General features: G+C 48.5%; 1 protein-coding gene and 1 long non-coding RNA gene across 3 annotated transcripts in view; one reads left to right on the top strand and one right to left on the bottom strand.

Moving 5' to 3' along the window:
• LOC142573784 (uncharacterized) overlaps positions 1-8,065 on the bottom strand; it is a 35,643-nt gene extending 27,578 nt beyond the window's left edge. Inside the window, exons 1-2 of the long non-coding RNA XR_012826356.1 lie at positions 7,924-8,065; positions 6,596-6,675 (exon numbers count right to left, since the gene is read on the bottom strand). This is a non-coding gene — a long non-coding RNA (uncharacterized LOC142573784). The remainder of the gene's footprint in view (positions 1-6,595; positions 6,676-7,923) is intronic.
• Positions 1-27,590, top strand: part of LOC142565493 (LIM domain-binding protein 2-like) — a 398,298-nt gene that overhangs the window by 325,727 nt on the left and 44,981 nt on the right. The gene's annotated exons all lie outside the window — the stretch shown is intronic.

Raw genomic sequence — 27,590 nt, 5'->3', positions numbered from 1 at the left:
GAAGAAATTTGAGAAAAAAGTAAGGACCCTGCAATCAACGATGGAACGTACAATTATAGACGTTAAGGGACAGTATGGATTATAGAGAGGAAATTGACATCTGGTTGAGAACAAATTTATAAAAAGAAGTGGGGCCGGGCAGGTCTTGTGATACGTAAGAAATTACCAGTGGTCTGTTAGAGTTACCGAATGGATGCCAAGGGAACTCAGGGAAGTGCAGGCTAGGATGGCAGAGAACTGGGTGATGTGATAAAATTAGAAAATTTGCTGGCATAGGATGGGGTCAGCTGGCGCCCGACAATGGTAATTGGAAATCGCTGGCAGAGTACTTCGTCCTGCAGTGAACAAAAAAAAAAGAATGATGATCATCATCACGATTCTTGTACTGCGAAGTAGCGCCTTACTTTCTGTTTGCCCCTATATCTGTATGTAATCATTAAAATGGTGCGTCTACAGCAATGCCCCTGCGCTGAAACATGGTCCCGTCGTTTCCGAAATGCGCCAGCCTAGAAAAAATTCATAAGCCCTTCCACCCTCTGAAGAAGGACGAGCAGCGCAGCTGTGGCCCTTCAATCGACGCAGCTATGTATTATTATTATTATTATTATTATTATTATTATTATTATTATTATTATTATTATTATTAGGTCGCCTAGGCGACTATGACGTAACCACAACACACAACGCCCACTGGTGGTAACGGTGTGTATAGGACGCAGGCGGCCGTTAATCCGAGCCTCAACGCAAGCGACGATATGCGTTGACCGGGGCGCAGTCAAAGGAGAGCACGAAACAAAACACGTTTGTTTGCAAGTTGCGATTGAGTATACTTCATGGTTAATTAGCTGAATGAAACTTGGAATGACTAGAGTTTTTTTCTAGCGGACAAACATGGGGCTGTCCGTTTCTTTCCCGTATATATAAGCCGATATATTGACAGCAGACGGGAACTCCACAATATTTACAACTTCACTGTGAACTACGTAATTAAGAAAAGTAGATGAAACTCTGCGTAATGTTATAGTCGTCTTGGCGGCTAATTGTCGTATAGTTTGTTTCGGGATAGTTTCGATGAAACGTGAGTTACAACCGTTTTCTGTAACCATACTCCCTTGTAGACGGCCATGTATTGACAGCAGAGGGGAAATCTGTAACGTTTACAACTTCACTGTGAACTAATTACGACCAGTAAATGAAACTCGGCGTAATAATAGAGTCGTCTTAGCGGCCAATTTCATTATGATTTTTTACTATATACCTACATTAGATTGGGACCCCGCAGGGGCGTCTGCGTCAGCAGGCGTTTGGTGTGTTGCGACACCACGTACCCGAGCACACGAGGGTCGGACCCTCCCGCGTTTAACCGAGCGTGGCTTAGCCGTATCCGGGGAAAACGGGATCCTGGGGGTTGAGCCGATGCCGGGTGTACGGACCTTTAAGGCTCCCCGGCGGAGGCAACACACCTCTTTGGCCTCTGCTTCACGTAGACGGCACCCCCGGACTGACCCACCCGGGGGAAATCGGTAGTTGCCTTTTCCTGTCCCTCTCTCCCTACTACCTTCGTTTTTCCCTTACTTACCACCTTTCCTGTCTCCTTCTTATTTCTTTATTACTTCCGAGCTTCCTGGCAGCAAGGGTTAACCTTGTGTGAGTAGCCAACCTTGGTTATGTCATATTTGGTTATAGTGGCGACGTATAGCTGGCGTTTGCAGGTCCTGTTTTTCAGGCCCTGCAGCGTCCCCTTATTGGACTCCATGGTGGGCGGCTAGCGTTGCTGCCGAAAACTACACGTCTACACATTGCTACTTCCTTCCCTCCACTACCTGATCGCCCTCAGAAAAGAGGGCGCACCGAAGATGTTTTCCAATTTTTCGGACGCCAAGTCCACACCTTCCCCCCTTTTCATGTAGTACACTCTGAAAACCCAGGCAAACTAGTTCGAACCGTCTCACCATTTCTTGTTTCGAAGTCGTTAACTGAAATTTTTGGTCCAGGATATAAGGCGTCGAAGATGGCAAGCGGTGATCTCCTCTTGGAGCTACGCGATCAGAAGCAGTATGAGAAACTGCCAAAACTAGTGTCATTTGGGGAAACCCAAGTAATCGTAACCCCCCACCGTACTATGAATACCACCCGTGGCGTAGTCTCAGTTGATCTTTTGGAGTTAACTGAAGCGGAACTCTTGGAGGGCTTCAGTGAACAGAATGTGATCAATGTTGAAAGAATTAAGATGAGGCGAGACGGCAAAGAAATCCAAACGAAGCACTTGATAATTACCTTCGGTTCAAGTATCCTGCCCGAGTCAATCGAGGCAGGGTATATTAAGCTCCGCGTTAGGCCATATGTGCCAAACCCCCTGAGATGTTTCAAATGCCAACGTTTCGGCCACAGCTCGCAGAGCTTCCGAGGCCGCCAAACCTGTCCGAAATGCAATGCCCACGAACACACCTCTGAAGCTTGTGAGAACTCTCTCCACTGCGTGAACTGTGATGGGAAATACGCCGCATACTCGCGGTGCTGTCCATCATGGGAAAAAAGAAAAAGAAATAGTCACAATCAAAGTTAAGGAAAACATATCGTTCAAAGAGGCACGCAGGCGGGTAGCATACGTGCCAAAGAAAAGCTTTGCCGAAGTGGCGCGTCAGGGGGCAGCGTCACAACGGCCTCCGGCGGCTGTCCGACCCACAAACAGTGAGTCGGCAGTTACGCCGTCTGCCCCCACGGTGGTTGCAGCTAGCGCTGCTCCGCCATCCGAGCAGAAGGGACCATCGACCCCGAACGTGGGCGCAGCCGAGGCTGCCCCAACCTCCCCGGCCCCTTCCAGCTCTGGCAACAGCCGGCGCAGCCAAATCCCTCAGGGAGTCCCATCGACCTCCGGGCTGGTGGGCGCAGGGGTCTTGCCCTCCAAGGCGGGACTCTCTCTGAAAACTTCGCGCTCGCAAGAGCACGTGTCCGGAGCCTCACTAGAGGCAATGGACACTATACCTGTCCTCAAGGCGCACCAAACGCCTAAGGAGCGGCGAGGCTCCCTCGAACGCTCCAGAAAGGGCAAAACCCCGGTTACAGGGCCTCGAAAGAGCTCTGTAATCTAAGGCATCACTTCCGTTTCCGTACACACAGCACCAATTTACTTTTAAAATGGATACACAAATTACTCAATGGAATGTCAGAGGTCTTCTTAGGAACCTCGATGATGTGCAAGAACTCATCCACAAACACAATCCAAAAGTGCTGTGTCTGCAGGAAACACACCTAAAATCACAACACACAAACTTTCTTCGACAGTATGATACTTTTCGCAAAGATCGCGATGATACAATCGCATCATCGGGCGGTGTTGCAATTGTAATTCAAAAGAACATAGCTTGTCAACATTTACAGCTACGAACGGCCGTTGAAGCAGTGGCGGTTCGAGTTGTTTTGCTAAACAAACTAACCACTATTTGCTCGCTTTATATACGCCCCCATTACAAACTTAGCAAACATGAATTTCAGTCCTTTATAAATAAATTGCCAGAACCTTATATTGTTCTTGGCGATTTCAATGCACACAACTACCTGTGGGGCGACCCTCGTATAGATGCGCGAGGACGACTTGTTGAACAATTCCTTGTCTCTTCTGGTGCGTGCATTCTGAATAAGAAAGAACCCACATATTACTGTCTTGCCAACAAAACCTTTTCTTAAATTGATCTCAGCATAGTTTCTCCTTCTATTCTGCCTGAACTCGAATGGGAAGTTACAAACAATCCTTACGGAAGCGACCACTTCCCCATACTGCTACGAACACCTTAAGAAAACGAATATCCACCACAGGCTCCTAAGTGGAAGATTGATACAGCTGACTGGGAGAAATTCCGAACTCTCAGTAGTATTTCATGGGATGACATGTCCTTGTTAGGAATTGATGCTGCTGTGGAATATTTTACAGCCTTCGTAATAGATGCCGCAACTAAATGTATATCACAAGTAAATGGCTTGGCATGCAAACGGCGTGTCCCGTGGTGGAACGATGACTGTAGGATCGCTCATATGAAACAGAACAAAGCGTGGGGGTTGCTACGTGCCTCTCCCACTGCGGAGAATCTGTTTAACTTTAAAAAAGTGAAATCGCAAGGCAGGCGAACACGCCGACAGGCTAGAAGAGAGAGTTGACAGAAGTTTTTATCCGGTATCAACTCGTATACAGATGAGGCCAAAGTCTGGAACAGGGTTAATAGGATAAAAGGGCGACAAACATTCACTTCCTTTGGTAAACACACAAGGTGAAACACTGAAAGATCAGGCAGACTCACTTGGGGAACACTTTGAGAGCGTGTCGAGTTCAAACCATTATTCGCAATCCTTTTTGAAATACAAACAAATAGAAGAATGTAAGCCAGTAATACGAAAATCCAGACAGAATGAACCTTATAACCGGCCTTTCAGTATTGCTGAGTTGAGAGCTGCCTTGAACACATGCAAAAGCACTGCACTGGGACCTGATAGAGTCATGTATGACATCATCAGAAACTTACATACTGACACCAAACTTACACTACTCACACTTTTCAACGCTATTTGGGCTACGGGATACCTCCCATCAGCATGGAAAGAAGCGATTGTGGTCCCTGTTCTTAAGCAGGGTAAAGACCCTTCCTTGGCGGCAAGTTACCGTCCGATAGCTCTTACAAATTGTCTTTGTAAGCTTTTTGAAAAAATGGTTAACCGCAGACTTGTACATTTCCTTGAACTCCACAATATGCTCGATCCCTTTCAGTGTGGCTTCAGAGAAGGGCGGTCCACAGCCGATCACCTTGTGCGCACTGAGGGAAACATTCGCGTCGCCTTTCTACATAAACAATATTTCCTATCCGTATTCCTCGATATGGAGAAGGCGTACGACACAACGTGGCGCTATGGAATCTTGAGAGACTTGTCGGGAATTGGCATCCGTGGCAATATGTCCTAATAGAAAGCTATTTGTCCAACCGTACATTCCGCGTGAAAGTCGGCAATGTATTGTCGCGACCTTTTATACAGGAAACTGGTGTACCTCAAGGAGGTGTACTTAGCTGCACGCTCTTCATCGTGAAAATGAGCACCCTTCGTGCTTCATTACCGCCAGCCATTTTTTATTCTGTTTACGTAGACGACATGCAGATAGGTTTCAAATCCTGCAACCTTACAGTATGTGAGAGACAAGTACAACAGGGCTTGAACAAAGTGTCCAAATGGGCAGAAGAAAACGGATTTAAAGTGAACCCCAACAAGAGTTCTTGCGTGCTTTTCACGAGAAACCAGTATCGAAATGTATGGTCAGCGAATTCCTGTGAACAAAGAACACAAGTTCTTAGGCATCATACTTGATTCTAAATTAACTTTTATTCCGCACATAAAGTACCTCAAGGTCAAATGCTTAAAAACAATGAACTTAATTAAAGTGTTATCCCACACAACATGGGGCAGCGACAGGAAATGTTTAATGAATCTTTATAAGAGCCTCATTTGATCACGGTTGGACTACGGTGCCGTGATCTATCATTCTGCAGCCGCGAGCGCGCTAAAGATGCTAGATCCGGTCCACCATCTAGGAATCCGACTGGCCACTGGAGCTTTCAGAACAAGTCCCATTGAATGTTTATATGCAGAATAAAATGAGTGGTCACTTCATCTGCAGAGAACATACATCAGCCAAACATATTTTCTGAAAGTCCACTCTAATCCTCAACATCCGTGTTTTAATACCATTAACGATATGACATATGCTACACTATTTCATAATCGTCCCTCCGTAAGACAGCCTTTCTCGCTGCGTGTGAGGGAGCTTAGTGATGAAATGCATGTCCCACTCCTCGAGCTCCGCCTAATGCATCCAGCCAAGCTGCTACTTCCTTGTGAGTGGCAGCTGATACAATGCGATATATCTTTCGTGCAAGTCACAAAGCATGCTCCAGAGTTTGAAATCCAAATGCATTTCCGGGAACTCCAGTACAAGTACTCCTGCACGGAGTTCTACACAGATGCATCGAAGTCACGCGACGGGGTGTCCTATGCAGCCGTTGGTCCATCCGTCTCGGAATCCGATGTACTACATCCGGAAACCACTATCTTTACGGCTGAGGCCTACGCACTATTGTCGGTTGTAAAGCATATAAAGAAATCAAAACTCCAGAAATCATTTATATATACGGACTCCCTTAGTGTTGTGAAGGCCTTGATGTCATTCTGTAACCACAAAAAATCCGGTAATTAATGAACTCTACTCTGTCCTGTGCAAAGCATATATATCTAACCAACATGTGATTATATGCTGGGTGCCTGGACATAGGGGCATCGAGGGTAACGTTCTAGCGGACCAGATGGCCATATCAATTTCAGTGCATGCAGTTAATCCTACTGCTTCGGTCTCTGTCACAGACCTGGAGCCCTTGTTAAGAAGAAAACTGCGAAACTACTGGCAACGCTTGTGGGACCTGGAAACAAATAATAAGCTGCATGTAATAAAGCCACAGTTAGGTTTCTGGCCTCCTGTAACAAAATCCCGCCGGACAGATGTCCTATTCTGTCGTCTAAGAATAGGACACACATTTGGCACGCATAACTTTTTACCCACCGGTAACGAGCCTCCAACCTGTGGTAGATGCGGGGAGACGCTGACCGTCCACGTCCTACTGGAGTGTCGGGAAGCCGAATCTGAAAGAAAGAAACATTTATCCCCCTTCATCCTGTTATGTTACTTGGTCCAGAACCACTCTTTGACACTAACACAGTCCTAGGTTTTTTGAAAGACGTTGTGTTGCATGTTATTAGCCCTACACGTTCGTAGCGCCTCCTCTCTTCAGAGGATGCCGCTGTGATAATTATTTTGAATAGCACATGCCTCTAGGCCCTTGTGGTTCAAGGGCTCTGGCGAGGCAGTAGTGCTGTAAGCAATTTAACATCTCGCATATTTATATAATGCATCATTCTTTCTTAATGCATTTTAGTGATCATAGTACACGTAATTAATCATTGCCATAATTTTATTACGTGTACATTTTATGCAATTTACACCAACTCTTTTAGGCCTCTCTACTACCACGTCACTATAAATTCACAGAACCCATCAGAACACTGCATATTCATTACCACTAGCATGGCGCTCTTTGTCCATACCTGGCCCTTGCGCCACTAAACCTCAAACATCATCATACATTAGATTGAGGGCTGCAGAACATTCGCGACAAACTGCAGACGAAAATTTTTTCGTGTCGACGCGACGCGTATAGACGGGCGGACATCGACCACCGCGCCGCAAGGCAGCTTCGCTGTACAAAAATGTCACTCTGTCTAGGTCCGCCAGCGTTATGCGTATCCGCTGGTGACATAACACTTCTAGTCGCGCGTCGCGTATACTGAGGCGCACCTGTTGTGCTGATAGGCACTGCACTGCCCGTTGCTTTCGCCGAGGCGACCTTCACACGAGACTTAGCTCGTTCAAACAGGGAAGAGAAATATATAATATCGTATTCTACAGTTGTCATACACATCTTCAGACTTTTGATCACGGATTTACTGCTCCAAAAGAGCTGGCGGTGAAATGAAAAAAAAAAAGAGTAATAAAGTGGTGTAACTTGGGCCGGTTGGCACGTGCCTGAAGAAAACGAGTAACAGCGTAAATAACTGGACTTGCAGACGTGCGCTTCGTTTGTCTCAAGTGTGCACATCCCGTTCTTTGCGCTGTTACTCGTCTTTTTCCGAAAAAGTAATAAAAATAAACATACATAAAAAAGAAACAGAAAACACGAGAGGGAGAGAGAGGGGGTAGAGAACGTGAAATATCTTAGGAATACACCCATGTATCAAGAGGATGTTGGCGTCTCGGTTGTTAGTCGTGATAAGAGAGGGATGTCTGTGCCGAGAAGCCTCGTCTGAAGTGAACGGGAACGAGTGGGGTCGTACAGCGCGAAGGCCACGCATCAAAGATCGGGCTGCGTGGCTCTGGGCTGCCACAGCCATGTCTCGGTTGCCCCGGCGACGTGTAGCTGAGGCCCGCGTTGCGCTGCCCCGTGTAGCGGCTGCTTTAGCACCCCCGCGGGGCTCGGCCGCCGTGGCCATCTGCGTCCCTCGAGAGCAGCTGCCTGCGACGGAGCACGCCGCCGCGAACGCTAGGATCGCGGCGACGGGGAAAGCGCTAACCCGGGCCCAGTCGGACCACTTTTCCGGCTGAGTTTCGCTCTTCGCGTCGAGGAGCTTTCGGGAGAGTGCGGACACGCATGCTCAGCGGCCTTGCGGCACGTATATTTCGTTACGCTGCTGCCGCGAGAAGGACTTCGCGCTGAATAATAATAATAATAATATAGAAAGAAGTGATTAGTCCGTCGGCCAGCGCCGGCCATCGCTGCAGCACCATCGTCCGACCCTCTCCTCTGGACTTCACCTTTGTTATTTTTGTTTGTTTGTTTCCATTTGCGCGTGTGTGTTACGGTTCGCGGGGCGATTACTCGGTTGGCCGGTAACGCGGTGGTAAGCCAATGGTGTACCACGCACCGAGCAGCCGAGACATACTCTATATGGGAGGGGGGGCCACGCGGGAGAATGAAGCTTCCTGTTGCACTCTGCTCGTGAACATTTTGCTCTCTTTCTGTCTGCGAACTCGTATCCGAGTCAGACGGTGGCAAACGCTCCGGCGTCGTTGCAGTTCGTGTTCGCGCTGGATCGAACGCCAAGTTTAATAATAAATTAGGTTTCATTGGCTCAGCAGCTATATGTGAAGAATGCCCGAGGCAGAAGAACCTCGGTTGGACACACTCCACTGCAGCTTATCGTGTGGAGCTCAGATGTTGTGACAGCGGCGGGAATCGGGGCACCGGGAATTCCAGTGAGGAGCCACCGGATTCGGCTGATCCAATGGTGTCTCCGTAAACTGTGCTTCCAGTCAGGCTCGGCGTGAGGAGAGAAGCTGAAAGCGGGAAATCACGTTCACTGTTTCTCTTTTATTTCGTTTGGAGAGATGTTAAGACGTGTCTTCCATCGGCGTCTGATCCAGCGTGCTGCGATGGCGCACTTTGCATTTTGTCGTCCCGAAAAATAAACCCAAGTTAGAAGCCTACCAGTAATCACCTACGGTTTTCATGAAAAAAAAAATGTTTCTCCGAACAGAGATAGTGGTGAACGGGAGCAGAAAAATAAAAAAAGATTTTTGCATACGTTACAGTACATTTATGGCAGGTGGAGGCATGCCCGGTCAGCACGTCACCCAGTTGTATTGTTAAGAAGAGACGTACTTCATGTTACCTGTACTCCCTTCTGAATACGCTTGTCACACAGGCTATATTCTACGAAGCTGTAAGGGAAACAAATTATGAATAAGATGAACGAAAAGCATGGGACGGAGCAACGAGACCACTCGGTATTTGTCGTAAGTGCGCTTGAAAGTATTTCGTTCCCTCCCTCGCTATGTGAAATGCATGTTTCGTATTTTGTTCCTGTCGCTGTATTTCGCTCAGTATAGGCAGCAGTAAACATTCACTGTGGAGGTCACGTACTATCGCGGTCAATATGAGTTGCAACACGAGAATACTATTTTTTTATTATTATTTTTTTTGTAGGCGCTGCCATACAATACTCGTATGGCAGCATCGCACCGCCCGCAAAAAAAAAAAAAAAAAGGAAGAAAGAAAGAATGCTGGACACCGTTAGAATTACTGGTAGCATCATCATTAGTTTTTTATGAAGACTGCCCGGGACTGGAATGACCTTACCGCTGACGCCGTGCACCATTCCAATCCACATCATTTTATGTGTGCTATTCAATCCACAATTCACTGAAGTGATCATCCATCCCTCATGTAATACCCCACACCGGTGCCTTTGAGGTATTCATAATAAATAAATAAATAAATAAATAAATAAATAAATAAAAAGAAAGATGACTCTTGCCATCTTTATTATTGAAAGAACTGACGGGTGTGTAGAAAACTAACGAGACGCGCAGAAACCGGACAGAGAGCTACTCATTGTTCCGACTTCTCTCGCAGTGCCCGCTTGCGCACGTTTATTTCTCTTTTTCTGCATGCCCCCGCCCCCCAGTAGCGTTGTCCAATTCGAGCTTGTACAATTTCTGCACTGGGCTTCTTATAAACTTGTCATCTTGAGCTTTCACGCGGCAGGCTCGGATTATCCCATCTTGGCCAGGGAAGTTGTCCACAAATCGCCTCAGTGGCCAAATAACTCTAGAGAGGTTAGGTTCCTGGATGAGGACCACATCATCTACTTGTAGACTGCCACTATGATGATGCCATGGGTAGAGTGCCCGCAGCTCGAGAAGGTACTCTATCCTCCATCGGATCCACAGGTGCTCGACGAGCTTCTGGCGGTATCGCAACTTCTTGCTGAGGTGACGTCGGGTCGCCTGAGCACTACGAGCTACGTAGTCACTGTTGGTTCACTCTGGAGAGGCAAAAAATGAACGTCCGACCAGAAAATGAGCAGGACACAGTGGAGACATAGTTGGCCACGAAGTCTAAGCTGCCCGCTTTGGTACAGGTAAGGGTGGAAATCGCAATGTACGTACGGAGTGCCTCGTAACATTGCTTTACTAAAAAAGTGTCTCTAAGCCGAAAGTGTTCAATGTCATTCGCGAATACTTCGAGCTGAACATGACAGATCCAGAACATTTCAGCCTTGTTTAGCTCATCTGTCGGGAAATACCTACATCAAGCGACGTTTGAATACGACGGCATCGATCCATAAATCGAAACATCCCGGCGGTGACGGGCAGGAGCTTCTGCAAGTTGCTAAACTTCCTTTAGTTCATCAAGGTTTCCACTCTTCTCGTTACTTCAAGAAGTACATATTGCGTGTCACACTCTGACTCTTCGTTAATCTGTGTACTCACGTCTGATTCCGTATAGGCAAGATTGATCTGGGCTGGGATAGCCATTCAGGTCCCTTCCACCAGCTGGGACATGTATGTACCAACTCTGAATTGAGGTTCACCCGTTTATCCGGGCAGTCGTTGGGGGATGGGAAAACTTGAGCGTGTGACGATGTGTCGCACACGACCCGGAGCTTGGTAGTCAGTGATTCCTCTAACTTCCCGATGTGGCATATAATAGGTGGCCCGATCAATAGGAACTTTCTTAGGTGTCCTAGCCACAGCGTGTCCTAGCTACAGGTATTGCCGGGTGACTGTTTCGTATCGCTCCAATTAACCTTCATTCATCGATAGCCTCTTTGCCAGTTTTGGTAGACGTGTGAGCGCGGTATCACGGTTGCTTCCAAGTAGTTGTTTCTGATCTTCCTTCTAAGGCAGCGCCACTTTGCATCTGCCATTTTTCTTGCGAATAGTTCCTTGAAGGAAGCCTGCAATGGATTCATGTGAGGGAAGTTCGCCAGAATCTCCGATGCCCATTGCTTTTAGTTGCCAGAATGACTGGGGAATCTGCGAGGTTGTTTCATCGGCACTATTTAATCGTTTCCCCTCGCAGAACGCAGACCATAAGGTTTGTGTCGCAGTCAAGAAAAGCTTTTTGGTGACTGCGCCCTTGCAGTGTCCATCCAAACGCCGTATTGACTGCGACCAGTCCTGGAATTTGTATGCTTCTTACAACTTCTCCCGTCATGATTTTCCGAAGATGGTCTGCTCCAATCAACAAGTTGAGGCCTATCTCTGTCTCCGCTGCCAGAAAAGTATTTTCGTCAGCAAAAAAACTTGCCTTCAAATTGCAACTTCTGAATGAAGTTGTTATCAGCTGTCGGCACAGCAGTGTTGTGCCAGATAAGTGGAACCACAATTGCTTGAACGGTATGGATGTCGGAACAGTGTTGGCTACGCAGTGGTACTTCAACAACCTTTCTTACTTCAGTACAACTTGGGGATGCGTTGCCAAACGTGTTGTACGTATGTAACTCGGGTTTCTCCCAGTACCTGTAGCTGCAATTTTACAACGAGATCTGTGATGAATGATCTCTGACTGCCTCCATCCCGAATCTCTCTGATGTATCTGGACCTGTTATTTTTAACGACAAAGGCGCGAAAAGGCTGCAGGTGCACTTCTCTGTCCGTCTTTGCCCAAACATTTGTGGAATCTCTGTCGCGTAGCATTACTGATTGTGACGAGACTATCCCTGCTGTGCTACCTCCGCTGGTCGGTAAGTTTCCGCTCTAGTGTCTTTCTTTCCGTAGTGAGGGTCACGCATACTCGAGGCGTGTCTTCCGTGACAAGCTGAGCACGTGAGTTTGACGTGGCAAGGCCGTGCCTGGTAACCTCGTGATGTACTTCTATAACAGCGGTTGTCCTTAGCTATTTTCTCTTCTTTAGAAACAAGATGGAGGTTGGCGTAGCAGGCGCATGTGCCGTGCTTCTTTGGTTGGCATAAAAAACACTCGCTCCAGCTGTATGACGCACAGAAGCAGGGCTGCTACCTCGAGTTCTCTCAGCATGGTCATCGACAGATCGTTGTGACGATGGGTTGCACTGTTCTCGGCTTCCTAATTCAATACGTGTGAACCGGAGCAGCCCCTTTAAATCTGACTATGATGTTGAAGCTGCCAGTGCTGGCTTCGAGACGTTCGTATCAGACTCATGTTGTCTTAAAGACTGGCTCCTCTTTTCCTCGCGTATGACAATGCCTTCTGTAGAATATCAATCAACATTGCAGAGAAACTGAGAGTAAGTACATTCAGTGCAGTCAGACAGCGGATATATAGTTTAAACACGTTGGCGGGCTAGTTGGTTTGAATCCATGATAGTGTGTGTGAGCGCGACTGAACGTGGACGTAGAAAGAAACAGATACGCAGAGACAGCGCTAAACTGTGTATCTGTGTATCTATTTCTTTCTACGTCCTCGTTCAGTCGCGCTTACGCACTCTATCATGAATATTTAGTTGCACGGTATCATAAAGTTGCCTGAGGCCTCGTGCGTCGCTTCTCGATTTTACATGAGGTAGATTGCGAAGCGCTGGCTGGTGGTGCTGCTCTATCGTTTTACGATCGCCAAAACGTTCTTCGAGAAGTTCTACGGCATGCACCTGCGTAGCAAGTTTCGGAAGTCGGTAAACCGGCAGTGACCGCTGCCGCTTCCTCCGCAAGACACTGCCGTAAATAGAAAAACTTCGTCGTTGTCGATAGAGCGTTGTTGAGATGAACAGTCTGTTCGGAATGCTCCCAGAAAACTGCCCATTTGTAAATCTCGCCTCTAAATGTTGGCATATCAAGATTCGGTAGCCTTGCGCCAATTCTGGGCATAGCGTCAAGAATTGTCAGGGTTGCATTCTGAGGAGCAGACTACGCTGTACTGTCGACGTGTTCCAAAGCGGCGATCTTGCAGCGAATATCGGCAAGCGTACTGATAGCTTGATCGTTTTAATCTGCAGCAGTTACGTGTTTTACTTCGAGCTAATCGTCGGCAATGGACTCTTAGTGAGCTCGTTGTTGCTAACAGATAGACGGTCAAAAATACCTGAAAGCTCGGACTTGTCCACGGCAGGATCTGTCGCTAGCAACCGGGCTTCCTGCAGAATCTTCGCATTCGGTGCTTGTCGAGCAGACCGCTTGGTCTTGACGCGATCTGTCTGATTAGCTCTTGAGATAGACACATGGTATCCACGCCGATCATGAACGATGCGCTATCCAGTCAGTTCTCGCCGCCCGTAGCGCGAAGCGGTGGAGTATAGGGTCTCTTGAGACGTGCGATGAAGGGAACGTGCCCGCATGGAGGTTTTCGGCACCAGAATGTCGAAAACTAACTAGACGCGAAGAAACCAGGCAGAGAGCTACACATCGTTCCGACTTGTTCCTCTCTCGCAGTGCCCGTCTGCGCACGTTTATCTTTTTCTACAGGGTGTATGCCGTGTTGCAACTCATATCGAGCGCGATATAGTACATCTTCAAAGTCGACGCATAAGAAGGGAATCATTGAACTGGTTGTTGGTCTATTTGGTGCTATTCATAGATTTACCAAATTCTTCGCGTGATTTACTACTGATTGCTTCGAGTTATGCAGTATATTTATATGAGCATTTCTTTTGTGTCGTGGCGTCCCATACATTCGGAGCTTCGCAAAGCTACCGGACTTGCTGTTCCGTGCAGCCGGACGTACGTCCTCCACATGATTCTCGTTGGTATGTTTGCGTTCACAATGGAAAAATTATACCCACCGCCGTAGCTTTAAAGGGACACAAAAGAGGACACTAAGGTGAAGTGTATTTGTCAGTTACGCTGCTACGATACCAATAAAGCCACTCTTAGCGTGAAAAAGGGCCTGTTAAGCCAGAAAAGACGTAACGACCTGCTCCAGGCCATGACGCCATGCAGTTACCTGCCTACATTTGCCTACCGCGAACCTGCTGCTTCTGGCAGGGGCGCGTGATGCCATTGGGCCTGAGCCTTCTATCGTCGTACAGAAAAACAAGCTAAGCAGCAGATAATTGCGGCCATGAATTGAAGTAGCTTGACGAAAAATTGAAAAAAAAATTAAAGAAAAAAGTTATTCTGCCCATGCGTTACCGGTGTCGTAGGTTTCTTGTTTACAAACATGGAAGCTTGCCTTTAAACGAAAAAATGGATGGCGCGGACGCCGAGTTTCCACACCAGCGCGTCTTGCCGACATGGATTTTGACGGTGCCTGCGCGCGGGGAACTAGTTAATTTTCATCTGTTAAGATTTTTTTTAATTATATGTTTTACATGGTCAAAACCACGATCTGATTATGGGGCACGCCGTAGTGGGAGATTCCGGAGATTTGGACCGCGTGGGGTTCTTTCACGTGCACCTAAATATCTAAGTACACAGGGGTTTTTGCATTTCGCCGCCGTCGAAATGCGGCCGCCGTGGGCGGGATTCGATCCCACGACCTCGTGCTTAGCAGCCCAGCACCATAGCCACTAAGCGACCACGGCAGGATCTGTTAAGGTGATATACATCGTATTCCAAAGAAGTTAAATTCTGAACTTGAAGAGTTTCAAGAGCTTTTACTGCACCACAACAGCCCATATACGACAATATACTCCGGAATGTATGATGTCACTCTGACGTACCGTCGGTGCTAATAAAAAAAAAAATGGTAGTTCGGTCCTTCAGTTTCTCTCACAGTAATTAACCTATCACCGTGCGATAGAATTTTGAAAGACTACTTAATAAGTGTAAAATCATTTAGTGTTTCTCTTTAGCGTCGCTTGGCTTTGAGCAAGCTGTCGCGGGTTCGATCCCCGGCCATCGCGGTCGCTTTCCAGTGGCGCGCGTATACAATGAAAAAAAAAAAAAACATAAGCAAAAAAAAAAAAAACACAGGGCTTTGGCAGCACGTCCGCCACGGCCTGTAGCTGTCATATGCCCCGTGCTATGTTTCGGGCATAGCGGCATTCGCGTGTCCCGCTTATTATCAGTGCGTTTTGCTGGTGCGTTGGCGATCTTCGCAGCGAACGAACGTGTCCGATGCGATTTCTTCACCGTTTTTTCGCGTCAAGTGCGTGAGCAGGAGGATGCACAGGTTTTGTCAAAAGTTTCGAAGCCGCTTCGCGAGCTGGCAGGATTTGTATATCGGTCCAGTTGGCCGGCGTCTTGCAGCAGGGCCTCGCACTCCGAATCACAGCACAGCATAGTGAGCAGCACTGTCGATCCCCCCTCGGCACGTGAGGTTACGCAACCCGACGACGGGTCGGAGACAAGGTTTCGAAACATTTCACAGAGCCTGCACACTGGCAGCGACGCTTGACACACGTCTGCAGTGGTCGTAAAATGATAGGTCATTGCGTCTGGGGTTTGCAGAATTGTAAGCTGGAAACAAGAGTCGCAAGGATTTGAGAAATTAAGCGATCTACTTAGGGAGAGAGCGAAGGCAACAGCCAAACAGGAAGTAAAAGCGAAAATTATCAAATTTAAGCGTTGTTTATGAAAATATTTGTGGATCAACAACTTTTTTATTTAAAAAGGAAGTAGATAAAACGCCTCCGGAAGTGGAGGACACTTCCGTGCGTTCTGAATGACGCTTCTGCACTTATCATTCAAGCCGCCTAACGTAGCCACTTCTCTGCTTTGCTTATTTAGGTGTTTTTCTAACCTTCCGTCGTGGGCGCAGTACGTGTAGAATAGCAGCTTCCTTCGCCATGTGCGGCTGTACGCGACTGGCGGCCGCGCATCATTACGTAACTTCGCAAATAACAATACGAGTCGGTTGTGGCGCTTAACTTGTTAGAGCAGTAAACAAGGGATCCAAAAGAACTGTGATTGTTCCGTATCTTTATGTTTCTGTATAATTCTTCCAGAGCTAATTCAAGAAACGCTACTATAGTCGGATACAACTTAAGTCTGCAATAAAGCCCCGCCCACGCCCTCATAACCGCCAGCCACTGTTCCTCCGCGAGGCTGCAAACAACTCGTACTTCAAACTTTTTCTCTTACCCAAATAAGGCAGTAACTACAGAAATAAAATTATTAGCGCGTAATTTTATACCTTTTTCCTCGCCTATTATAGTGGAATGGCGAACGCCTCATTCTTCATTGAAATGAAATAACATGCTTGCTTCGCTACAACTATTTATTGTAAAGTTTCACTTCAGTTGGCAGTGAAATTCCATGAATAAAACGGGTTCAGCGGTGAAATGAACTGCACCACAGACTTTTGAAGAGTGGAATGCTCAGACTCCATACATTTCGTCCACGTCTGTTGCACACCTCATTGCTTCTGCCGATGAAAAGACTCTTCTAGAACAGCAGACGCTCCGGAGGTACAAAGTATGACGCCATTTTGAAAAGGCCGCATGGCGACGATTTTCTTTGCTTCTGTGATTGGCTGGCCGAGTAACACAACTCCGCGCGGTGCCTGTGCCTTTGTTGCCAAATGTTCTATTTTTTTTTTAAGGTGTATTCTACTAATCTTTATTCTACACTTTCGCTTCTGTACTTGTTCTTGGCAGTGTTCTTCCTGCGCGAGTCCATTTGACGTGGTTCTTAGTTTGCCAAGTAAAGGAGAGGTGTATCGCACAGGCGTACCTGTAAAATACACCTTATTTCATTTATCTTTAGTGGGTTTACGCGTTTTTGTGACGAATGGTGGGCGTTAGACACATTTATACTTGTAAAGGTACCCCCCCCCCCCCACTTGCACAGAAATGTTAACCTGGGTTGGGCCCCTCCCCCCCAAAAAAAATCCTGGGTACGTGCCTGGGAGGCAGCCACCTGTCGCAGATACTTTCCCCCGGGAAGGACCCTTTCATCGATATTTGGCCATTTCGTGACGGTCAGGAGGACGTCGTTGCTGTCTTGAAGCGAAGTGAATGATGACGCGTGAACACCAACCGTGATAGCTGCAGCGTATAGCTCGTGGGGCATCCCCCCGTCGCCAGATGTGGTTCGATGGCTTTTTCGAAAACTTGGGTCGATCATAACAGAGGTCATACAGGCTGGTGCATTTCAAGAATTGCACCAGCGCTTTGTGGCCTTGCACATAGCAGACGCACGAGGCCACGGCTAGTTAGGGTGCAGCGAAATTTCTTATACACGCCAGCTGCACGCGAAATAAGTGTCGCAAAAAGTGTAGCAAAAGAAGAAAAAAAGAAGCAGTTCCTCTATCGCTGAAAGTCGTCGGCCACACGAGAGCGAAGGGTCTCGGCACCAATATGAAGTGTAGCAACAGGATCAGACCCAGAACCAGACGTCTGACCGATTCTTCGCTGTGGCAGCAGCTGAACGTGGCCGCTGCCCGCGCCTTCGTCTTCTTCATTTGCAACATTATAGACATCATTAGAGTGACTCATCTGGACTGTCTTGTCTGTGTGCATTTATGGCACATCTGAAAAACGCCTCTTTCGCCAATTTCGCGGTAAAATATCGATTATTGGAAAGGGAAATGAAAGGTCATATTATCTTTTTTTTTTTATTCAGCGCTTAAACGACAGCGCCGGAACGTCAATGTGACGTCACTGATTTCAAAGTAACTTTTCGTGTGCGGGCCGTTGGGCTTAGGGAAAGTTCTTATTACGTACTATGTCCAGGCTTTGGCTCTGTTAAAATACAATATAGGCAATGCTTACATATAAAAAAAATTAAATAGGCCTGAGCAGACGCCGGCAAAATTCATGACGTCACGACGAGCTGGTGCGGGAAGTGTGAGGCAACGTCGCCACCTGTCTCTCGCTCTTTTTAATTATTATTATTACACCTCTTCTTTTGGTAAGAGTGGTAAGAGAGGCTCGGTCTTAGATGTACTCTTCCAGCCCGTCGCAGAACACGAAGTCGACAAGGGTCTTGAAATTCGTGGGACTACACTCTCACGTATCGGCGCTTCAGTTACGGCGCGAAACTAAAAAAAAAATGTAAATTATAGGATTCATAGCTTCTTTTTTCTTCTTTTTTCCTTTTCACTTGTAATCAACATTTTCCCGGCGAAGGAATGAATACAGAGCTTCGAAAGAATAGTTAATCGGTCTGAACTGATTTGGTGTTTTCCCTTTTGGTGTCTCTTTAAATTTAATGATAAGCAGTGAGCGGCAGTTGACCCTTGCTTACTACGTTAATGCGTGCGAGAAGTGGGACGTGGACGCAGCATTTGACGTGAGTCAGCGTAAAACGTCGCTTTCGATGTTCAATGAGAGCCAGAGTTGCTGTGTGGGGCCTGTTGCGTTTCGCCTGCGACACGTGGTTTTGCCGGCGCGACTGCGGCGGGGCGGCAGACATTTTGGCCCGATCGTCGTCGCCGCAACACTCATCGCCAGGTGTTTCCAGGCGCGTCTGCGGCGATGCGACCGCCTAGGGATCCTCCTCGCATTCCAGTCATTGTGCCCGAAACAGGCGATGCCAAAGCAGGGATCTCATTCCAGTTATTGGGCCCGAAACAGGCGAGGCCAAAGCAGGGATCTCGTTCCAGTCATTGTGCCCGAAACAGGCGATGCCAAAGCAGGGATCTCATTCCAGTTATTGGGCCCGAAACAGGCGATGCCAAAGCAGGGATCTCGTTCCAGTTATTGGGCCCGAAACAGGCGATGCCAAAGCAGGGATCTCGTTCCAGTCATTGTGTCCGACCGGCAGCGCCACGACAGGGTGCTACGAGATCGTGCGCAGCGCCACGACAGGGTGCTACGAGATCGTGCGCAGCGCCACGACATGGTGCTACGGCATCGCTACGACAGTGTGCGTCACCATTAGCCCATTGTACATTCACGTGCTCGTCTTTTGAGGGGTTCCTTCTTGCCCTCAACTGCGAGAGTATAAAAACAGCTGCCCCCGGACGCCAAAAGGAGGGCTCCGATTTCTTCTGCTGAGTAAAGTGCTCTCCCGTCTCTCTACTTCGGTCAACCTGACCGCCAACTCTTTGCGATGTTAAAATAAACAAGTTGTTTCGTTGTTACCAGTCGACTCATGCTTTGCCGGGACCTTCGGATGCTTCGAGTTGTACCCCAGGCCGCCAGGCCAACGCTACCCTTGGGGCTTGCGACCCAGGTACAACCACGGGCGTCAGCGCCGAGTTCCCATCCGATCGCTCCAGTGTCGCGATCCAAACATCTGGTTGGCAGCGGTGAGATCGCCTACGACTTCAAACAACGGTCTGCCAGCGGCAAGATCGCGACAACGGAGGCCAGCAGCAAAGAGATGCAGTTGACAGTATGCTGAGCAGCTCAACGACGATCCGGGAGCAGTGCAACGAGCCCTGTGTGACGACTGGTTGCCTGCAGCGGAACGACTGCGCGGAATTCCTGCCTGCGAGGTTTGGTGAGTGCGGGACTTTCTTCTTCTGAGCATTGCCAGGCTTTTGTTAGTGTCAGAAACAGAGCTGGTAATTGTGGTTGTCGTTGCTGCCGGGTTAGTTTGCGGCAAGACAATAGTAAGCAGTAGAGAAAGCAGCATTCAGAGCAGCCATGGATTTGAAGTCGTTGCGCAAACCGAAATTGTTGGAGCTTGCAAGAGAGTTGGGTCTGGATGTCTCGGACAAACTCAGAAAACCAGAACTGCTAAAGGCTATTCTTGAGTTAGAGGCTGAGGATGACGAGCTGTCGGAATGCCTTGAGACTATTGAAGAGAGGGAGACTGCAAAAGAAAAAGAAGAGCGTGAACGTAAAGAACAGAAAGAGCGAGAGCAACAAGAGCGTGACCGTCAACACGCTTTGGAAATGAAGCGTCTTGAGGTAGAAATGGAACGCGCTCGTAATGGAAGTCAGGCACACGGTGCAGGAGAACGCGTATTGTTCAAAATGACTGACCTGATGCGGCCGTTTAAGCTTGGAGAGGACATTGGTTTGTTCCTGGTTAACTTTGAGCGAACGTGCGAGAAGCAGGGGTTCTCTCGGGAAACGTGGCCACAGCGCTTGCTCACTTTGTTACCCGGCGAGGCGGCCGACGTAGTCGCTCGCTTGGATAGAGAGGAGGCAGAGGATTTCGACAAAGTAAAATCGAGTCTGCTAAAAAAGTACCGGCTGTCTGCGGAGGCGTTCCGTCGGAAGTTTCGGGAAAATGAGAAAGGCAAAAGTGAGTCATATACAGAGTTTGCGTATAGGCTTATGTCGAACATGCAGGAGTGGCTCAAAGAAGAGAAAGCGTTTGGTGACCACGATAAAGTTCTGCAGTGCTTCGGGCTAGAACAGTTTTATAGTCTGTTACCGGAGAACGTGCGATACTGGGTCTTGGATAGGCCAGACGTGAGTACGGTGGCTAGAGCCGCTGAGCTAGCCGAGGAGTTTGTGACGCGTCGAGCTCGCGGAGCTAAGGACGGTCAAAAGGGTGAATTTGGCTCCAAGTCTGAGAGGCCAAGGTTCACGCCCATGAGATTTAAGGGGGACACGCGTAGTGAGGATGCGAGTGAAAGCAGTCCGACCAAACGTAAAGAGACGGCGGCAGCCAAACGCAGAAAGCGGTTCGAGATGAGGCGAGCGCGCTTGTGTTATACGTGCCAGAAGCCGGGTCACTTTTCGGCGCAGTGTCCGGAAACAACACCAAAAGTTGTGTTTTTTTCAATAGGCAGCACGGACGAGAACATGAAGCTTCTCGAGCCTTACATGCGAGACCTCCTCGTGAACGGGAAAGAGTGCCGAGTGCTTCGCGATTCCGCAGCTACGATGGATGTAGTTCACCCATCTTACGTAGAACCCCATATGTTCACGGGCGAGTGCGCGTGGATCAAGCAAGCCGTGGAAGCTCATAGCGTGTGTCTGCCAGTAGCAAAGGTGCTTATTGAAGGACCTTTCGGAGCGCTTGAGACAGAGGCGGCAGTGTCATCTATGCTGCCACCCCAGTACCCGTACCTATTTTCAAACAGGTCCGATCACCTCCTGCGCGAGAAGGGGCTTTTGTTTGGTGAAGCTAGTGTTCAGGCCTTAACCAGATCGAAGGTTCGGGAGCTCGCTGCAAAGGCGGTAGTTGCGGGGCCGACGTTATCAAACAACGAAAAAGGGTCAGAGGCGCAGCAAGCTGATATTCCGAGCACGCCCGAACTGAATAAACTTGAGTCTGTAACGTTAAAGGCGCCAGATACTGGAGAGGAAATGCCCGACGCGGGAAAGTTAGAAGAGCTATCTACTGATTTGCTCATCGCGCCTACGTCAGACGGACTTGATAGGTTGCTAAAAGTCAGCCGGTCGGCTTTGATAGCCGAGCAAAAAAAGGATGGCAGCCTGGAAAACATACGCTGCAATGTCAAAGAAGGTATCGCCAGGAAAACTGCGCGTTTTGTGGAAAGAGGTGGAGTCCTGTACCGGAAGTATCTAGACCGCAGAGGAGTGGAGTTCGATCAGCTGATCGTGCCTCAATGCTATCGTCAGGATCTGTTGCGCTTGTCGCATGGGGGTTCGTGGTCCGGACACCTAGGAGTTAAGAAAACTAAGGACCGTCTCTTGCAAGAGTACTATTGGCCAGGGTGTTTTCGGGACGCAGACCATTTCGTGAGGACATGTGACACTTGTCAGCGGGTGGGCAAACCAGGGGACAAATCGAGGGCGCCGTTGAAATTGGTACCTATCATTACGGAGCCTTTTAGACGGCTCGTTATTGATACTGTGGGACCTCTGCCGGTAACAGCCACGGGGTACAGACACATTTTGACTGTGATCTGCCCAGCGACAAAGTTCCCTGAAGCAGTGCCGCTTAAAGAACTCAGCTCAGTTGAGATAGTCAATGCACTACTGTCCATATTTGCGCGAGTTGGTTTTCCTGCAGAAATCCAATCAGATCAGGGCACAGTGTTTACTAGCGCTTTGACGACAACTTTTCTCGAAAGGTGTGGGGTAAAGCTGTTACACAGCTCAGTGTACCACCCACAGTCGAATTCCGTTGAGAAGCTCCACTCCGTCATGAAGCGCGTGTTGAGAGCGTTGTGTTTTGAACATCGAACTGACTGGGAGCTGTGTCTGCCTGGGGTGATGTTTGCTTTAAGGACCGCGCCGCATGCGGCTACGGGGTTTTCGCCAGCTGAACTGGTGTACGGTCGCTCGCTTCGATCTCCGCTTCGCATGCTTCGAGAATCATGGGAAGGTAGGGGCGACGACCCAGTCGTGGTGGAGTACGTACTTAAGCTCCTCGAACGCTTAAGAAGGGCACAGGAGTTGTCAGGTGAAGCAATGGCAAAGGCCCAGCAGAGGGCCAAGGTTTATTATGATCGGACAGCCAGGGCCCGTCGTTTTGAGGTTGGCGATGAGGTCATGATATTGCGCACATCGCTAAACAACAAACTAGACGTGCAGTGGGAGGGCCCAGCACGAATTGTTCAGAAACTGTCGGACGTTAACTACGTGGTAAGTCTGCCAGGAAAGCGGAAAGCACAGCAAGTTTACCACTGTAATCTGCTCAAACCTTATAGACAAAGGGAAGCAGTGGTGTGCATGATGGTAAACGTTCCTGAAGAGCTTCCGGTCGAGCTTCCGGGACTAGGCTCAGTGACGAACAGGGAAGACACCGGTCAAGTCATTAGTGACCTTATCAGTAAAGCACCGCTGTCGCCTGAGCAGAAAACCGAACTACACCAGCTATTACAAGAGTTTCAAGGTCTGTTCTCTGAGAGGCCTGGTAGGACTTCGGTACTTACTCATGATATAGAACTTACCTCCCCAGAGCCAGTACGATCCAAGGCGTATCGGGTGTCACCCCGCCAGAGCGATATTATGGAGGCTGAGGTAAAGAAAATGCTACAGCTCGGTGTTATTGAGGCAGGTGAGAGTGATTATACCTCCCCTTTGATTTTAGTTGAGGTACCGGGCAAGGAACCTCGTCCTTGCGTCGACTACCGCAGGCTTAATTCCATCACTAAGGATCAAATTTATCCGATCCCTAACATCGAGGAGCGCCTTGAGAAAGTTAGTAGCGCTCAGTTTATTTCCACCCTAGATCTTGTCAGGGGTTATTGGCAGGTTCCACTTACAGAAGAGGCTAGTAGGTATGCGGCGTTCATTTCACCAATGGGAACATTCCGTCCTAAAGTGTTGAGTTTTGGTTTGAAGAACGCGCCATACTGTTTTTCAAGTCTCATGGATAAAGTGTTGCGGGGACAGCAAGAATTCGCTTTACCGTATCTAGACGACGTAGCGATATTCTCCGCATCCTGGTCTGAGCATATGGCACACTTGCGGGCAGTGCTAACCCGCCTGCGCGAAGCGGGCTTGACAGTCAAGGCTCCTAAGTGCCAGTTAGCACAGGCCGAGGTTGTCTACCTCGGTCACATGATTGGTCAGGGTCGTCGCCGCCCCTCTGAAATAAAAGTGGCCGCTGTGCGAGACTTTCCGCAACCGCGCACCAAGACCGATATTCGGTCGTTCTTGGGTGTCGCCGGCTACTATCAGAGGTACATCCCTAGGTACTCTGATATCGCGGCTCCCCTGACGGATGCTCTAAGAAAAACAGAGCCTCAAACAGTCGTCTGGGACGAGACAAAGGAAAGAGCTTTTAGCGCCCTAAAGAGTGCCCTAACAAGCCAGCCTGTGCTACGATCGCCAGACTATACAAAAGGGTTCATTGTTCAGTGCGATGCTAGTGAGCGAGGCATGGGCGTTGTACTGTGCCAACGGGAAAATGGAGAAGTAGAACACCCCGTCCTGTATGCTAGTCGTAAGCTGACCAGTCGTGAGCAGGCGTATAGCGCCACCGAGAAAGAGTGTGCGTGTCTCGTGTGGGCCGTTCAGAAATTGTCATGCTATCTAGCCGGCTCGAGGTTTATCATTGAGACGGATCACTGCCCTCTCCAATGGCTGCAGACCATCTCTCCCAAAAATGGCCGCCTCCTGCGCTGGAGCCTCGCTTTACAACAATATTCCTTTGAGGTGCGTTACAAAAAGGGGAGTCTCAACGGTAACGCCGATGGCTTAAGTCGAAGCCCCTAACGTAGGAATCAGCCTCAAAATTGTTTGTTACTGATGTTTTTCTTCCTGAGGCAGGATTTTTTTTAACATATTGCTTTTGTTTAGTGTTTCAAAGTGATGATATGCTTTCTAGTGCAATTTTTCAATTTGTGGACGCGTTCTGAGTGATGTTAGACTACTGTAAGGAACTAGGCAGTGGTATAAAAAGGGGAAAGAGCCTGGCAGGGCTTAGTGAGGGTTGTGCCGTGCTTGCTGACTGAGCGGTTGAGTTTTCAGCGTAGTTCTAACGCTTGCCGGGAACGAGAACAAAAATGTGAACTCTCCCGAAGTCACTTTGCAGTGTCCCGTGCGAACCTGAACGAGAGAACGAGGCCTTCTCTGTGCGCTGCGCTCAAGAAACGTCAAGGGACGCCCGACTTCGGTTATGAGCATCATCGAGCGACATCCCTCCGGACAGCGGATGCAGTCCCCTGTCCATCGGGATCTCCTTCCCCCGGCGGGGCGGTCTGTTGCGTTTCGCCTGCGACACGTGGTTTTGCCGGCGCGACTGCGGCGGGGCGGCAGACATTTTGGCCCGATCGTCGTCGCCGCAACACTCATCGCCAGGTGTTTCCAGGCGCGTCTGCGGCGATGCGACCGCCTAGGGATCCTCCTCGCATTCCAGTCATTGTGCCCGAAACAGGCGATGCCAAAGCAGGGATCTCATTCCAGTTATTGGGCCCGAAACAGGCGAGGCCAAAGCAGGGATCTCGTTCCAGTCATTGTGCCCGAAACAGGCGATGCCAAAGCAGGGATCTCATTCCAGTTATTGGGCCCGAAACAGGCGATGCCAAAGCAGGGATCTCGTTCCAGTTATTGGGCCCGAAACAGGCGATGCCAAAGCAGGGATCTCGTTCCAGTCATTGTGTCCGACCGGCAGCGCCACGACAGGGTGCTACGAGATCGTGCGCAGCGCCACGACAGGGTGCTACGAGATCGTGCGCAGCGCCACGACATGGTGCTACGGCATCGCTACGACAGTGTGCGTCACCATTAGCCCATTGTACATTCACGTGCTCGTCTTTTGAGGGGTTCCTTCTTGCCCTCAACTGCGAGAGTATAAAAACAGCTGCCCCCGGACGCCAAAAGGAGGGCTCCGATTTCTTCTGCTGAGTAAAGTGCTCTCCCGTCTCTCTACTTCGGTCAACCTGACCGCCAACTCTTTGCGATGTTAAAATAAACAAGTTGTTTCGTTGTTACCAGTCGACTCATGCTTTGCCGGGACCTTCGGATGCTTCGAGTTGTACCCCAGGCCGCCAGGCCAACGCTACCCTTGGGGCTTGCGACCCAGGTACAACCACGGGCGTCAGCGCCGAGTTCCCATCCGATCGCTCCAGTGTCGCGATCCAAACAGGCCCTCAATTCCATTCTCACCCGATTCCGGAGAGTGGAGATCCCTGTAAGTCCACTCCATTTAACTCCTCAAAATGGTGAGAGTATATAGGACCATTCCCACTCCTGGAATGGCTGAGCTGATTCATTCCATTCCTCATTCCTGCAAATTAAAAGCTTTCTTTACAATTGTTTGCTACTTCAGCTAAAGTATCCAGTGACTGCAAACATAATTTTGAAGTCTTAACATTGCAAACAATTTTACGTGTTATTTTTTCACGCAAGAACAAACGTTTCCGACCTGTTATTTCTGCATCGAATTTTGCCAATAATCTCTAATATCCTCATTTTTTAAAAGATTTTTTTCCAGTTATGCCTTCGGCAAAAATATATCTGCCTATGCGCGGTCAAAACTTTAGCATTAGCCCTGATAAGAAACATTGCCGCTCATGCAGTCTCCTCTTCCGAAGCCCCTCCCTAGTCCCTACATCGAAAACAAGCAGAGACAGAGTGATTGCTCAGTCACTCTCTAGGATTCTCTAAACAGACCCCTCCCCCCCCCCCCCCCACACACACACCTGTAATGATGGAGGCTTTCATAAACGAAACTTTGCTTCATCGTGTTTACATGTTTTTCCTTCAGTTTAGAATTAAGCTTTCTCTTTATTTTTTTTTTCACAGCGAAACATGACGCCTATTTCAGAGAGCATGGTGTACCGATATTGCGAATGCCAGCGTACAGCTGCCCGAACGTGACCGCTGAAGTTCGCTTCACTTTAGTTTCGCGCGTGTTCGGCGGTTCACGACCACATCGCCCGATGCGATACAAACAAGTCCCTTCCTTTCAAGGAAAATCCACCCTTTTCAAGAAACCTGCCGTTCTCCTGAAACACCTTTTATTCGAGTGAAGCAAAGAACAAAATAATCTTGCAGCATTTGTGCATGTCATGCGTGGATATACAGCTAGATTATTCGGTCACTTTAATTACGAACACAAAAGCGAAACGCATTGATATGTTTAGCGGGACGACATTTTTGTTTCATATTTAATGGCATGGATTACCTCCAGTACAGCCCTCTGGCCACCTGTATACCCTGCTGGACATACTCGACAGCGTGCGAAAAGATATGGCGCTCGTTCCTGATCACCGTGGATTCGCGCAGGCCGCAGTCGTTCGCAACGTCGTTCTCGGTCTACATTCTTGTGTCGTAGCTCAATCATGGTCTTCCTAAATTGAATCATTCTTCACAGCCAAACGTTGACGCCTTCAAATGCACTTCGGCCTTGCAAAGCAGGAAGGTTTCGGGGTCTTCGGAAGTGTTAGAATGTGTAGAGTATTTATGTTGTCTATAATTACCGCTGCAGAGGCAACTACTAAATCAAGATACTAAAATACCCGCTGTCGTGTAAAGAATGGAGAAATGCAATAAATTGGGCAAAGTCTAGTTTATTCTAATTGGCAAACTTACTGGTTTTGTGGTTTCACTTAAAACTTAGCCCTCCGCGACTGTGCGCCCATTCCATTCCAACGGCATTCCGAAATCTCGGACTGCTTTTCCATTCCCATTCCATCTACCCGACTAGTGCCATCATTCCATTCCCATTTCATTCGGGCCCTTTAAAAACTTGGAATGATTCCGGAATCACTCCAACTACGGAGTTGCTACTCCGCAACTCTGGTCCTAGCCCATAAAGATAAAGACAAGAAAGGGAACAAGGAAAGGCAAAGAGGCTAGTTATAACCAGATGGACGTCCGGTTGACTATCCCGCATGAGTGAAAGGGGATGATGGACTGAAAGAAAGAGGTCAAAATCAACATTATACAGCTGCGCGAGAAGTTCATGTGCCGAAAAACGACTTTGGGGGAACAGTTCAAACGCGCACGTACGCTTCTACATATGGTTCTGGCTGTCTCTCTGCGCATCAACGTTAAGCTAAAAAAAAGAATGATAACTTGAGAAATGGCCTCTTTCCT

Source organism: Dermacentor variabilis, chromosome 1 (genome assembly GCF_050947875.1).
Source record: "Dermacentor variabilis isolate Ectoservices chromosome 1, ASM5094787v1, whole genome shotgun sequence".
Lineage (NCBI taxonomy): Eukaryota > Metazoa > Arthropoda > Arachnida > Ixodida > Ixodidae > Dermacentor > Dermacentor variabilis.
This window is presented reverse-complemented; position numbering and strand designations above follow the sequence as displayed.